The sequence below is a fragment of the Peromyscus eremicus genome, chromosome 7 (genome assembly GCF_949786415.1).
Source record: "Peromyscus eremicus chromosome 7, PerEre_H2_v1, whole genome shotgun sequence".
Lineage (NCBI taxonomy): Eukaryota > Metazoa > Chordata > Mammalia > Rodentia > Cricetidae > Peromyscus > Peromyscus eremicus.
The window spans coordinates 69,765,383-69,778,065 of NC_081422.1; the positions used below are offsets into that span (position 1 = coordinate 69,765,383).

At 46.8% G+C, this 12,683-nt stretch overlaps 1 long non-coding RNA gene across 1 annotated transcript; it reads left to right on the forward strand.

The window, feature by feature from the left end:
- The first annotated feature begins 1,120 nt into the window (after positions 1 to 1,120).
- On the forward strand, positions 1,121 to 12,430 carry LOC131915204 (uncharacterized). Its single transcript, XR_009380285.1, has 3 exons — positions 1,121 to 1,203; positions 3,962 to 4,107; positions 11,732 to 12,430. It is a non-coding gene; the product is annotated as an uncharacterized LOC131915204 (long non-coding RNA).
- Positions 12,431 to 12,683: the final 253 nt, after the last annotated feature.

Here is a 12,683-nt window from a genome sequence, read left to right on the forward strand (position 1 = left end):
TGAACTTAATTACTTCTCAAAGGCATGCTGAAATAGTAAAGCCTGACACCTGCCCAAGCACATCTCCCAGGGCCAAGGGGCCAAGCAGTCTACCTGTATCTCTCCCTGAAAGAAAGGCATGCTTTCGGCTCCCTGAGAAGCAAGGACGCCTTCTGCTTTCGGCCAGGAGAGGTAAAAGGAAGGTCAGGATGGATAAGGTTAAGAAGACCAGGAGAAATTACCAGGTGATACCAAAGTGACTGGCAACTTCGCCATTCCCAGCATCCAGTACCATCGTGAATACGTTCATTTATACAAAGGCAGCTTTCATGCTCTGTAGTTTAGCCTGAGGTCAATTCAAGCAAAGAAACATTTCTTCTACGTTTAGAAGCCTTTGTTGAAGGATTAGAGATACCGGTTCCGGAGCAAAGGCAGAGGCTAAATATCCTCTGGGGAAAAGAGAAACCTTTGAAAAATGACTTAGCTGGACAGCAGGGCATGAAGAATGAGAAGGAAGAAAATAAATGGCTCCTTCCTGCCTCCCTCTGTGACGCAGAGATTACCCCTAAAATAGTCCCCGTCTCAGCTGAGGAAGACGCATCTTCACTAGCTCCATGATGGCCGACCAAGGGAAAGGAACAAGGGAAGGAGGGTTGGTGGGGTTGTTTTGAGACAGGACCTCTCTATGAGGCCTAGACTAGTCTCAAACTTCAGATCCTCCTGCCTCACCTCTGCAATGCTAGGATTGCACACGTGCGTCAGCACCCCTGGCTGGAAACAGCAACTGTGCACCCAAACAAGAGTGCTCCCATTCCAGCACCCCTGGCTGGAAACAGCAACTGTGCACCCAAACAAGAGTGCTCCCACTCCAGCACCCCTGGCTGGAAACAGCAACTGTGCACCCAAACAGGAGTGCTCCCACTCGAGCTATATCTCCAGCCTTGTTTTCCTTTTGAACTGGCTTCTCTAAGAAGTTTCCCAGGCCGGCCTTGAACTCTTTCTAGAGCCTGGTCAGGTCTTGAACTTGTGACTACCTCTTCTTCAGCCTCTAAAGTAAAGGAGATTACAGGCCCCTGTCTCTAGGCCCATCAGAAATAGTGTTTGTGATGCAGGGGATGAACCCTGACCTCACTAATGATCGGCCAGTGCTCTTACCTCTGAGCTCTGCTCCAGGCCAGGAGCAGTAACTCTGTGTGGAAATTCAGAAGACTAACATGCTTTGAGGTGAGGCACAACTGGAGGGCCATCTAGTGAAATCAGCGTTTCCTACTCTTGCCCACTATTTTTCTCAAATGTATATAAGTGTATGGCCTGCATATGTGTGTGTGTACCACATCCGTGCAGTGGCCAGAGAAGGGTATTAAATCCCGTGGAAGTGAGGTTGTGAGCCACCATGTAGGTGTGGGGAATCTATGCTGGCTAGTTTTATGTCAACTCGACACAAGCTAGAGTCACTGGAGAGGAGGGAGCCTCAACTGAGAAAATGCCTCAGTAAGATTGGGCTATGGGCAGGCCTTAGTGCATTGTCTTAATTAGTGATTGATAGGGGAGGGCCCATGGCAGATGGTACTATCCCTGGGCTAGTGGTCCTAGGTTCCATAACAGTAGTTCTCAACCTTCCTAATACAATTCCTCATGTTGTGGTGACCCCAAACCATAGAATTATTTTCGTTGCTACTTCATAACTGTATTTTGCTACTGTTAGGCATCCTAATGTAAATATCTGCGTTTTCTGATGGTCTTAGGTGATCCCTGTGAAAGGTTGTTTGACCAAAACGGGTCACAACCCATAGGTTGAGAACCACGGTTCTATAAGAAAGCAGACTGCGCAAGCCAATAAGCAGCACCCCTCCATGGCTTCTGTATCAGCTCCTGCCTCCAATTTCCTGCCCTGTTTGAGTTCCTGTCCTGACTTCCTTTGATGATGAATAGTGTTGTGGAAGCATAAGCCAAATAGACCCTTTCCTCCCCAACTTGCTTTTGGTCATGGTGTTTCATCACAGCAACAGAAACCCTAACTAAGAATCAAACCCAAGCCCTCTAGATAAGCAGCCAGTGCTCTTAACCTCCGAGCCATCTCTCCAGCCACTCACCCCATTATTTGTAAGCCGTACACATTATATTGCCTTAGGAAGGATGAAGCTCAACTTCTATTTCAGCCTGGTCTCCCATTGACTCTCCTAGAGACCTGTGATTTACAACCTCAAATGGATTTTCGTCTTTTCAGCTTTCCTGTGTTTCTTCAGTTGTTGAGTATTCTTTTCGGAACAGCTTTTTATTTTTAGTATTTCAGACTTAGAGAAAAGTTGTACACCTGGGCTGGGGATGTTGCTTACTAGTGGAGTATTTGTCTAGCATGGGAGAAGCCCTGGGTTTGACTCATATTACTGTAAAAGACGAAAGGGACAGGGGCCTGGAGAGATGGCTCAGGCACTGGCTGCTCCTGCAGAGGACCAGGATTTTGTTCCCATCACCCATGCGGTAGCTCATAACCATCCATAACTCTAGGTCCAGGGGAATCTGACACCTGTACCAGGCATGCACAGAGTACACATACATATGCACACAAAACACATGCAAATAAAATAAATATAAAAATAAATAAATTAGGAAGAACTATCCACACATAGCATAAGAATTTTTTCCTGTGTTTAAGATAGAACCCGGGTTTCATTTAAGCGCTACACTGCTTAGCTGCCAGCCAAACACATCAATTTTCACCTGAACAATTAGAGAGTAAATTGCCAACGTGACCCCTGTGGTGGGCATTCAGACCACTGGCTAACTCTTTCTTTGAGAAGAAACTTGGTGCTTAGCTTTTGGGATTGTGGTTGCACATGGCTGTCAATCATTTCCTTCAGGATTTGCCTAATCTGCAGAGAGCATGCTTGCCCAGAGAGATACACCTTTCCTCAGTGGCCCAATCCATTGACAATCAAAGCAAAAACAGAAAGAGCCACGGACTTGGGCCCTGCTCCTGGTGACGTTGTGGGCCTTTTCTGTGTAAGGGCTCCGTGGTGGGGTTAGCTCAGGCCGTCAGTCTGCATCTCATTCCAACTCCTCCTCTGCCCAGTCCTGTTTCCTTCCCCTCCCATCCACAGATGTTGATCCCAACAGCTCTCTCTAATAAATATCCTGAGCCCTGAGTCTGTCTCAGTCTGCTTCCTGAAAAATCCAAACTCCTGCAGTTGGAGCCAGGGGAGGTCTGAGAAGTCAGAGATCAGACAGGGTTTGGAGCTGGCCCATTCACCACTGGCAAGACAGACCACAGGTTCCATGAGTGACAGATGGAGCACAGATAGCCTTTGACACAAGACAAGCAATTAAAATACTTTGAAAGTATCTTTTTGTTCACTTAAAAAAGATTGATTTTGTTTTTAACGTGTGTGTGTGTGTGTGTGTGTGTGTGTGTGTGTGTGTGCTCCCACACACTGTGTCTGTGGGTATGTGCGTGTGAATGCTGGTGCCCACAGAGGCCAGGTGTCAGGTCCCCCACCTGATGTGGGTACTAGAAATCAAACTGGAGTCCTTTACAAGAGCAATAAGCACTCTTAAACCCTAAAACATCTCTTCAGCCCCCTCACCTTTTGTTTTTATTTTAAGGATAAGGTCTCAAGTAATTCAGGCTAGCTTCAAGCTTCCTATGTAGCCAAGGTTAATTTTGAACTCCTGATCCTCCTTGCCTCCACTTCCCGGTGCTAAATTATCAGCCAATAATACAACACCCATCTTAAAAATACTTTTTTTTAACCCAAAATGGAGGAATAGACAGACAAAACAGACAGAAGGAATAGCAAAATGGCAGATATAAATCCCTCATATAAAATGACTCAGCCAGGTGAGTCAGCCTTTGTCATCAGCCACACCACAGTTGGCACAACAGATGCGTGAGTTAAGTGACCCTGTGGCAGGCTGAGACTCTTCAGAGCCCAGTAGCCCAGGTTCTCACTTACTAAGGCTTAACTACTTATTGCTCTACCAGTGTCCAACTCGACAGCCTGAGAGGCCTGTGTAAGAGTCTGGGTATGGCATCACACCCCCAAGAAACCATCTGGCGACAAAAGCTGGAGACGCTGGAACCCTTCTTTGGCGAATGATTCATTCTAACAGGAATGGACAAGTATTTGGGTGAGTGTTTCGATTGTCTCATCCCTCAGGCATCACCCTGGGGTTCTGGAATATTCCATCAGCATAGAATCTCACAGAACATTGCATCAGACTGGGGGATTCAACTTGCAACACAGAAGCAATGATGGTGGGTCGGTCCCTGACATGGAATCTTCTGTCTATGTTGCTGACAAGCTGTATCTGTGCCTGCTGGTCTGCCTCACTCTGCAGAGATGGAATGTCATTTTCCAGGCTGCATAAGGACAGAGAACCAAAGGGTTTTACTAGGGTTCTGTGTCTCCAACAGGAAAAATATGTGGTCCTGGGAAACAAACTTGCTATCACTCCCCTGGGTCCCAGATCCACTCATGCCATTCTGATTCCATAGGGCTGAGGGACCTGGTTCCTAAAATGGGACTCTCTGCACCAGGTGAGGCAGCAGAAGTCCCTTTGAATAACTAGCAGTAGCTTCTGCCTGAACACTTCATGTGTCTGGTATCCAGAGACAACGGGAATAGTCTCCCTGGGGACATTACCCTCATCATCAGGACCCTCCACATTCAATAGCTGATCAAAGTGTGGTTCTAGACTCAAGGCCTGGACCAGGGAAATGGCTCAGTTGGTAAAGTGCTTGCCTACCGAGCTTGAGCCTCAGAATCCATGTAGAAGGCCAGGTGTGACAGCACATGCTTGGAATGGTGGAGACGGGAGGATTTCATGGGACTCACCAGCCAGCCTGGCCTACTTGGTGCCTTCCAAGCCAGTGAGAGAGCCTCTGTCTCAAAAGGCAAAGTAGATAGCTCCCGAAGGATAATCCTGAGGTTGTCCTCTAGCCCTCACATGCATGTGCACACATGAGCATGTGAACTTACACACACACACACACACACACACACACACACACACACACACACACGCACACGCATGCACGAGCACACACACACACATAACACAATAAAAATTGGTCCCAGCACTTTCAGCCTGATTGGGGCACTGTGGTTCCAGAGTGCCTCATGGGTCACTTGAGGCTGCTGCTCTTCCTTACAGCTGTGTTTCCTGCCTCTACGCTTGCTTCCTTCTCTTCCCTTCCCTTCTACAGGTGTCAATTTCAGAGGCACTCCCTAACAAACATCCTGGATGCTAAACTGTGACTCAGAGGCTTCTTCCTGTGGAGTCACAACTATGAAGACGCTCTGTTGCCCCTAGAACTGTAATGTGTTTTTCTCACAAATGAGAACACTCAGAGCCTTTCAGCAAAATCATCTAAATCAGGATTTAACAAGTTTGCCTCTCATCTCCAGACTCTATTGAAATTGTCAAAGTTCTCAATAGTATCCTGTGTGTGTGTTCATGTGTATGTGGGCATATATGCACATGGTAGGGGGCTTTGTGTATGTGCATGTGTGTATGAGTGGGTGCGTGTGTGTGTGTGTGTGTGTGTGTGTGTGTGTGTGCGCGCGCGCGTGCGAGCATGAATATGTGTTTGAAGGTCAGTACATAACCTTAGGTGTCACCTTATTTTGAGACAGGGTCTTTCACTGACGCGGAACTCTCCAAATAGGGGAGCTGACTGGAGAGAGAGCCTCAGCGTCTCCACCTCCCCTGCTCTGGGATTACAAGCGGACACCACCATGCCACACTTTCCCCCGTGGGTCCTGGGGAGCAAACTCACATCCTCCTGTTTGCAAGGCAAGCCCTGTACTGACCGGGCTGTCCTCCTTGCTCTAATCACACCGTCTTTATAGTGAAAAGACCCTTCCAGAAATCACACCTGTTTAGGTGGCATGGCTCTCCAGTCTGGTTTTTGTTTGTTTCATGGTTATTAACGTGTATATGTATGTGTATGTGGGAGGCATGAGGACAACTCTGTGGAGTTATGGAATCCAATCTCTCCTTCCATCTCTGTATGGGTTCTGGAGGTTGCATCATGAGCAACATTATCCACCAGCTCCTCCAGTCTTGTTCAACACTGAACAGCTTCTTAGTCATTCTTTCTCTTTATATAATACTCACATATGCGGTATTATGTAATACGCACACATGCAGCAGCCCAGGCTGGCTTCAGACTCCTGCCTCTACTTCCCCAGTGCCACAGCGTACACCACCATGCGTGGCTTTCCTTTGACTTTCACGACCCAACAGTTCTCAAGACGACAGGCCCCTTCTTTTTGTAGAGTGTTTTTGAATTTAAGCTTATCTTGCAGCAGAGAAACTGAGGGGAGATCTCTGCAGTGGAGTCCACTGGCTGTATCACCACCACACCTCCTGCAAGTTGCCCCTGCGTCCGTTCAGGTGCCATGCCCTGCAGGCGTGGACTGCCGTCTTCCAGGGTACAGAAAGACAGAACCCCAAACTGGAGTTTTAGCATAGACTGAGGTCACGCCCCTTTGGCCAAACTGCCAGAGCAGTGACTTCTCATTGCATCCTAGTGGGTGACACATTTGTTTTATCACGAATGCGGGTAAACTGTGACCACTTGATTAGGTGGTGACTGCCAGGATTTCTCACTGTGAAATTACCTTTTCCCTTTGTAATTAAGTTTTTTTAATAGGGACATACATTAAAGCTATGAGTAAATAGAATATAAAGAGCAAATATCCTACCCTTCATCAGACCTTGAGCGTATTTATTCATCCCTTTGTGTCTGCATTGGATGAAGGACTCCTGTTTCATTCAGTAAATTATAATCCATTACTTCATTATTTTATTTTTATTTTGTTTTGTTTTTTTTGAGACAAAGTCTCCCTATATAGCCCTAACTGTTCTGGAACTCTCTATGTAGATAAGGCTGGCCTTGAACTCACAGAGATCCACCTGCCTCTGCCTCTTGAGTGATGGGATTGAAGTTGTGAGCCACCACCACGGCTAACTTACTTCCTTGTTTACTTTTCCAGGGTTTCCGTGACCAGTAGGAGGAGCCTGTGCACACTGACCTCCTTTTCCTTTCCTCTGATTTTCGTCATTCCATTGTCCTTGCTCCCTGTGTAAGATGCTCCAAGCTTACTCGGTATCTTCCACGCTCCAGCCCTTCAGTCATTCTCTTAGAAGCCAAGATCTGGGCCTTAAATGTGTTACCTACTCTTCTGTTCTTGGGCCCATTGACACATACAGCTTGGGAATATAGGAAATATTCACATGCGTGTCCATGTGTGTACTTATAAATAACAATGTACACATTTAGAGCTATAGTTGTTTCTAGACTCCTCTGTGTATATCCAAAATAATATCACTCTCACCTCCAATTCTTGTCCAACTTGACCAGCCTGAGTCCTCTAGCTTCCTGTGTAGGCAATGACTATCTCTACTGGTGAAAAGCTTGGGGCATTCTCTGTGTTAGCAACCTCCTGACAGTCTGTGATATTATGAAATATAGATTTGGCCTTTACAGAGAGATCCACAAACCTGTGTAATTTCCTGAGTAACAACAGCTGCTAGAAGAATCTTTTTTTCCCCTGGTATTTGGTCATTGACCCTGGTTTCTGACTCAGATCTTCAGACCTGTGTAATTTATTGAGTTCCTGCCACATCTAACTCAGGGCCTCTAAATCCTTGGAATTTCCTGAGCTAGGTGCATCCTCTGTTGTACCAAGGCAACTCTTGACCTGTTCCTGGAGAGCCTCAGGATGGAGCTGGTTGCCAGGGGAACCAGCCACGTGATCAGATGGGGCAAGAGCTGCTTAAGGTGGATCTGGACATGAATGGCCAGTGCTGTAAACAATACAGCTTCCTAATGAAGCCTCCATAAAACTTCCAGGGATAAAGTATGAAGACCTTCCAGGTCACCAGCTGGAGGAGGGGGTGCACTCAGAGGGCACTGCATCCCCACAGCCTTCCATCTCTCGTCCAGCCATCAACTCCCTCTCTTGTACAAGTCTTTCTAATACGTGGATGAACATCGGCAAAGTATTTCCCTGAGCACGTGAGCTGCCCGGGCAAACCTAAGAAGGGCAGAACTCAGATCCACGTGTGTGTGTGTGAAGCCACCCCGAGATGGCTTGACAAGTGGGGGCAGTCTTATGGGACCATCCCCTCAATCTGTGGGTTCTGCCTCTTCTAAGTAGAAACTGTCAGAGGTGAACTGTAGGAGTCCCGGTCTGTATCCACCGAGGAAGCTGGGGTCAGAAGTGTTGAGTGTGTCACTGGGTCAGGACACAGCTCTTTCTCCTATGTCTTTTACTGTCCCCCTGCCCCTCCAGTGTGACTTTCCTCCTCACCTGCACTGCAGGTGCCATGGACCTTGCTCAGCCTGTGCCCTGAGTCTCCAGGGGCAGCTTGACCAATGCACCCTGCAGGCTTCCTCTCTCCTTTCCCTGCCCTTTGTCTCATGTTTACCTTCCTTGGTTTCCCAAGTCTGACACTAGGCTGCCTCTCAAAGGGACTCCATTCTTCCTTGTCCCAGAATACTCTACTGGTGTCCCTTCCTTGTGGGGATGCCCTCTCCTTCCCAGTAAAGCCACCCTCTGTGCAGAATCCTTCCTGTCCCTCTTGACTTTAACCTCCTTTTCCAGACCACTCTCCCACCCAAACTCTAGACCACTATGGCCCTAAAACCTCCACCTTGCTCGGCTCCTGCCTCAGTTTGTTTTCTATTGCTATAACAAAAGAACCGAGGTTGGATACTTTAAAGAAACAAGATATTTAATTAACTCACCATTCTGGCGACTGGTACGATAAGATCAGATGGCTTCTGGTGAGGAACTCCTCGGCTACATCACACCATGCCAGATGGCATCATGGCAGGAGTACAACACAGAGAGAAGCCAGGCAGCAGAGAGGCCTTTTTATAACAGCAGTGAATCCTCTTGAAAACAAACTCCCCAACTCCTTCCAAGGGCAACACCTCTGATGATTTAACAAGTGCCCTGAACTCCAGCTCTTAAAGGTCCTACACCTCCCAACACCACTCCACTGAGGACCAAGCTTCCACCGAATGAAGACACACCCAAACCTCAGCAGCCCTACACATGGTCTGATTTATGTAGGAAAGGGAGGAGCAGAGAGGAAAGTAAAAGTGACACACCATTACTCACTTTTCAAGTTTTATTTTATTTTTTGGCGGGGAAGACAAAGTCTCAGTAGTGCAGGCTGGCCTCCAACTTGCTACATAGCTGAGGGTGACACTGAACTTCTAATCTTGTCTCTACCTCTTGAGTGCTGGCATCGCAAGTGTGCACCATGCCTGGCTCGTGCAGTGCCGAGATTGAACCCAGGATCTCCTGCGTACCGGGCAAGCACTGGACAACTGAGCCGCCTCCCCATTCCTCAGGTTCACTTGCAGTAAACATCATCCTGAGATTCAGCTCCATTTTGTTTTTTTTAACTATATCTACTCATTATCACATCTGTTAAATTTATATTTGCCAGGGGAGCCAAAGCTACCTGCCCAACTCATTCTTTTAGTTTTTGTCTTTGTTCATTTGAGACAGGGCCTTGCTATGTAGCCCAGGTTAGCCTCCAACTCTTGGTGTGCTTCCTGCCTCAGTTTCCCAAGTGTTGCAATTACAATCACAGGCCACCATATCACTTCCACCCACTCTTTATGATGTCACAAACTCTTGTAGCAGAACCTCCATGGCTCACACAGGGCAATAGATAACAGCTGGCCCCCAAAGCCCCCTCACCATTTCTGTCAGCAGATGTGCCGGGATAACAGACGGGGGAATGGGCTTTAACCACTTTGAGCCCCTCCCCCTTCCTGTTCTGGGTCCTACTAGAATGTTTGCTAATCTTTCTAGAGTGTGTATGTGTGTGTGTGTGTGTGTGTGTGTGTGTGTGTGTGTGTGGTGTGCATGTGAGTGCATGCGTGTACGTGTGCATGTGTGTGTGCAAATGTGCCCGTGTGTGTCTCTGTTGGCCATGGGTCTATGTTTCTAGACTGGGTATTTCCCTCTATTGGTTTCCACCTCTTTTCCCCACTTTTCTTTTTCTTCTTCTTCTTCTTTTTTTGACAGGTTCTCTCACTGAACCCGAAGCTTGCTCTTTTGACTAGGCTGGCCAGGGAGCCCCCAGGATTCACTGTCACTCAGCACCATTTCTGGGGTTACAGATGTGCACCACCACACCATGTGTGGCTTTTCTTTTTTTTTTTTTTTTTTTTTTTTTTTTTTTTTGGTTTTTCGAGACAGGGTTTCTCTGTGTAGCTTTGCGCCTTTCCTGGAACTCACTTGGTAGCCCAGGGTGGCCTCGAACTCACAGAGATCCGCCTGGCTCTGCCTCCCGAGGGCTGGGATTAAAGGCGTGCGCCACCACTGCCCGGCTACATGTGTGGCTTTTCATGTCAGTGCTGGGAGCCAAACGTAGGTCCCTACACTTGCACAGCGGACACTTTACCTACTGAACCACCTCCCTGGAACCTCTGCCTCTACACTTCTTTCTTAGTGTTTAGAATTCTATTTACTTGGGCGGGCATGTGTGTCTCTACCATGGCATAGGTGTGGAGATCAGAGGACAACGTTCAGGAGTTAGTTTTCTCCTTTCACCATACAGGTCTGGAGATCAAATTCAGTCAGGCTTGGTAGCAAATTCATTTATCTTCTGAGCCATCTCTGCCCATAAATCTATGCTAGATTTTTTTCCTATGGGCAGATATTTCCAATGTCCTGATGCTATACAGGCTGAGATTACTTTTCCTCATGTATACTCCAAGCTGTCTGTGCCTTATTCATGCAGATTCTCCTCTCAGGCCTGTCTTCCCATTGCATCTCCAAAGACAACAGCCTTAAACAGTCTTAAAGGCATCCCACATGCTGTCCACAGCCTTACCAGTTTTCCAACTCTGGACCCTGGTAGAAATTTAGGTATCTGTGACATATGTCCTTTTCTGTTTTATAGTCTAAGAAATAATAAGCTCCTTCCTGGAGACAGGTACTATGTCTTTCTCATGGCTTTACTCCCTGGAGACCTTGTATATAGCAGAGATTAGACATATTTGTTACACTGAAAATTCAAAAAAGTTTATATATTTATTTCTCTGAGACAGGGTCTCACTTCAGGCTGTCCTGAAACTCTGTAGATCAGGCTGGCCTCAAACTGACAGAGATCTGTTTACCTCTACCTCCTTAGTGCTGGGCTTAAAGGTATGTGCCACCATACTGGCACTTTAAGACCTCAATTTTCTACCTTAGGGAAGATAAGACACTTTACTCATCTAAAAGGCAAGAAAGTTGAAATGTTTGCCTTTCTCTCCCAGGATGCAATGTGCTGTGTTAGTTCAGAGGTAAAACCTACCCACACTGCAAATTCAGACTTGCCCATGTAAGTCCAAATTTTTATCTTCCCCAAATGACATTCCATTTTAGCTTTTAAAGCTATGAAATATTGACATATTTTCATTTCCCACAGAATATATTATTCGTTACTTTCCTGTTGCATAAAATCCTATTTTCATCTGCAGAGACATGGCCCCAATTCCTCACTCCTGGTAGGGATTACATAACGACTGCAGGAGAGCAGTCTGCTGCTTTGTGCTGGTCTCAGCCTGGAATCTCATAATCTGTTTCAAAGCAGGGCATTATGGAAAATCTGGCTGGGCTGCTCTGGCAGACATTTTCTCCATTTAACTATTTAGAGCACGAAGAATCATCTGGTGGTTGTCTTTTACCCAGCACTGTCTTATTAATGCACCGGACCCTCCTTGTCATTCCAGGGATGACAGGACACTATGGATCTGCAGAGTGGGACTTTACCAAGTTCAGTTTGGAGCATGCCACTTCTCTCTATGCCATCTGCTACTGATCTTGCTGTGTTCAGTAGCTGAAAAATAGAGTTCTGGTATTTTCCTCATGCCCAGTCATACTGCTCGGAACGTCTGTTTGTCCCTACTGACCTAATCACCAAGTTAGTGGAGTCGGTTATTTTAGGAATTTTAATCTTTACATAGAAGGGAAAGAAGGGCTGGAGTACAAGCCAAGGCATTCTTACAACAGAGCACGGCTTCCTGCCAAGTTCCTACATCCTTATCCTCGTGATCTGTGAATGTGACCCACATGGTGAGAAACAGCACTGTATGGATGGTTAAGTCAAGTTCGGAGGTGGCCACAGACACAAGAGCCTATCCCCGTAGAGGACAGAGGCAAAGAGAGGTGTCACACACTAAGGGAGAAAGGCAGGGAGACCACAGATGGAGCGATTCTACCCATGGGGCCAGCAGCCAGGGAGTGCTGACTGCTGCTATCAGGAGCCCACCAAGACAAGAAACTGGTTCTCCTGAGCCCTGCTGAAGCTGTTTTTCCACCAGTGAGACTGAGTTTCCAGCCTCCACGCCGGGAGTGGTTACCCTCTGCTGTATTCGGCCACCAAACCGTGGTCAGGCACAAGCAAATAAAAGAGTAGCCTGTCCCTGAAATGTTTCTATCTTTGCTGCTTTCCTTTCTTGAGCCTGTGTATTTTTAAAATCCAATTTTGTCCTTCATAACATGTTTTCTCTGAGAAAATAACTTTCCACGGTCTTTTCAACTTCCTTAGATGTTGGATTTCAAACTAATTTAACAAACAATCATCCATTGTGGCCCTGGAGTGTTAGGCACTATAGGGACACAGAGCAAAAGCCTACAGCCTGTCCTTAAGTATAACTATCAAACAGTGTTAATAATGCTCAT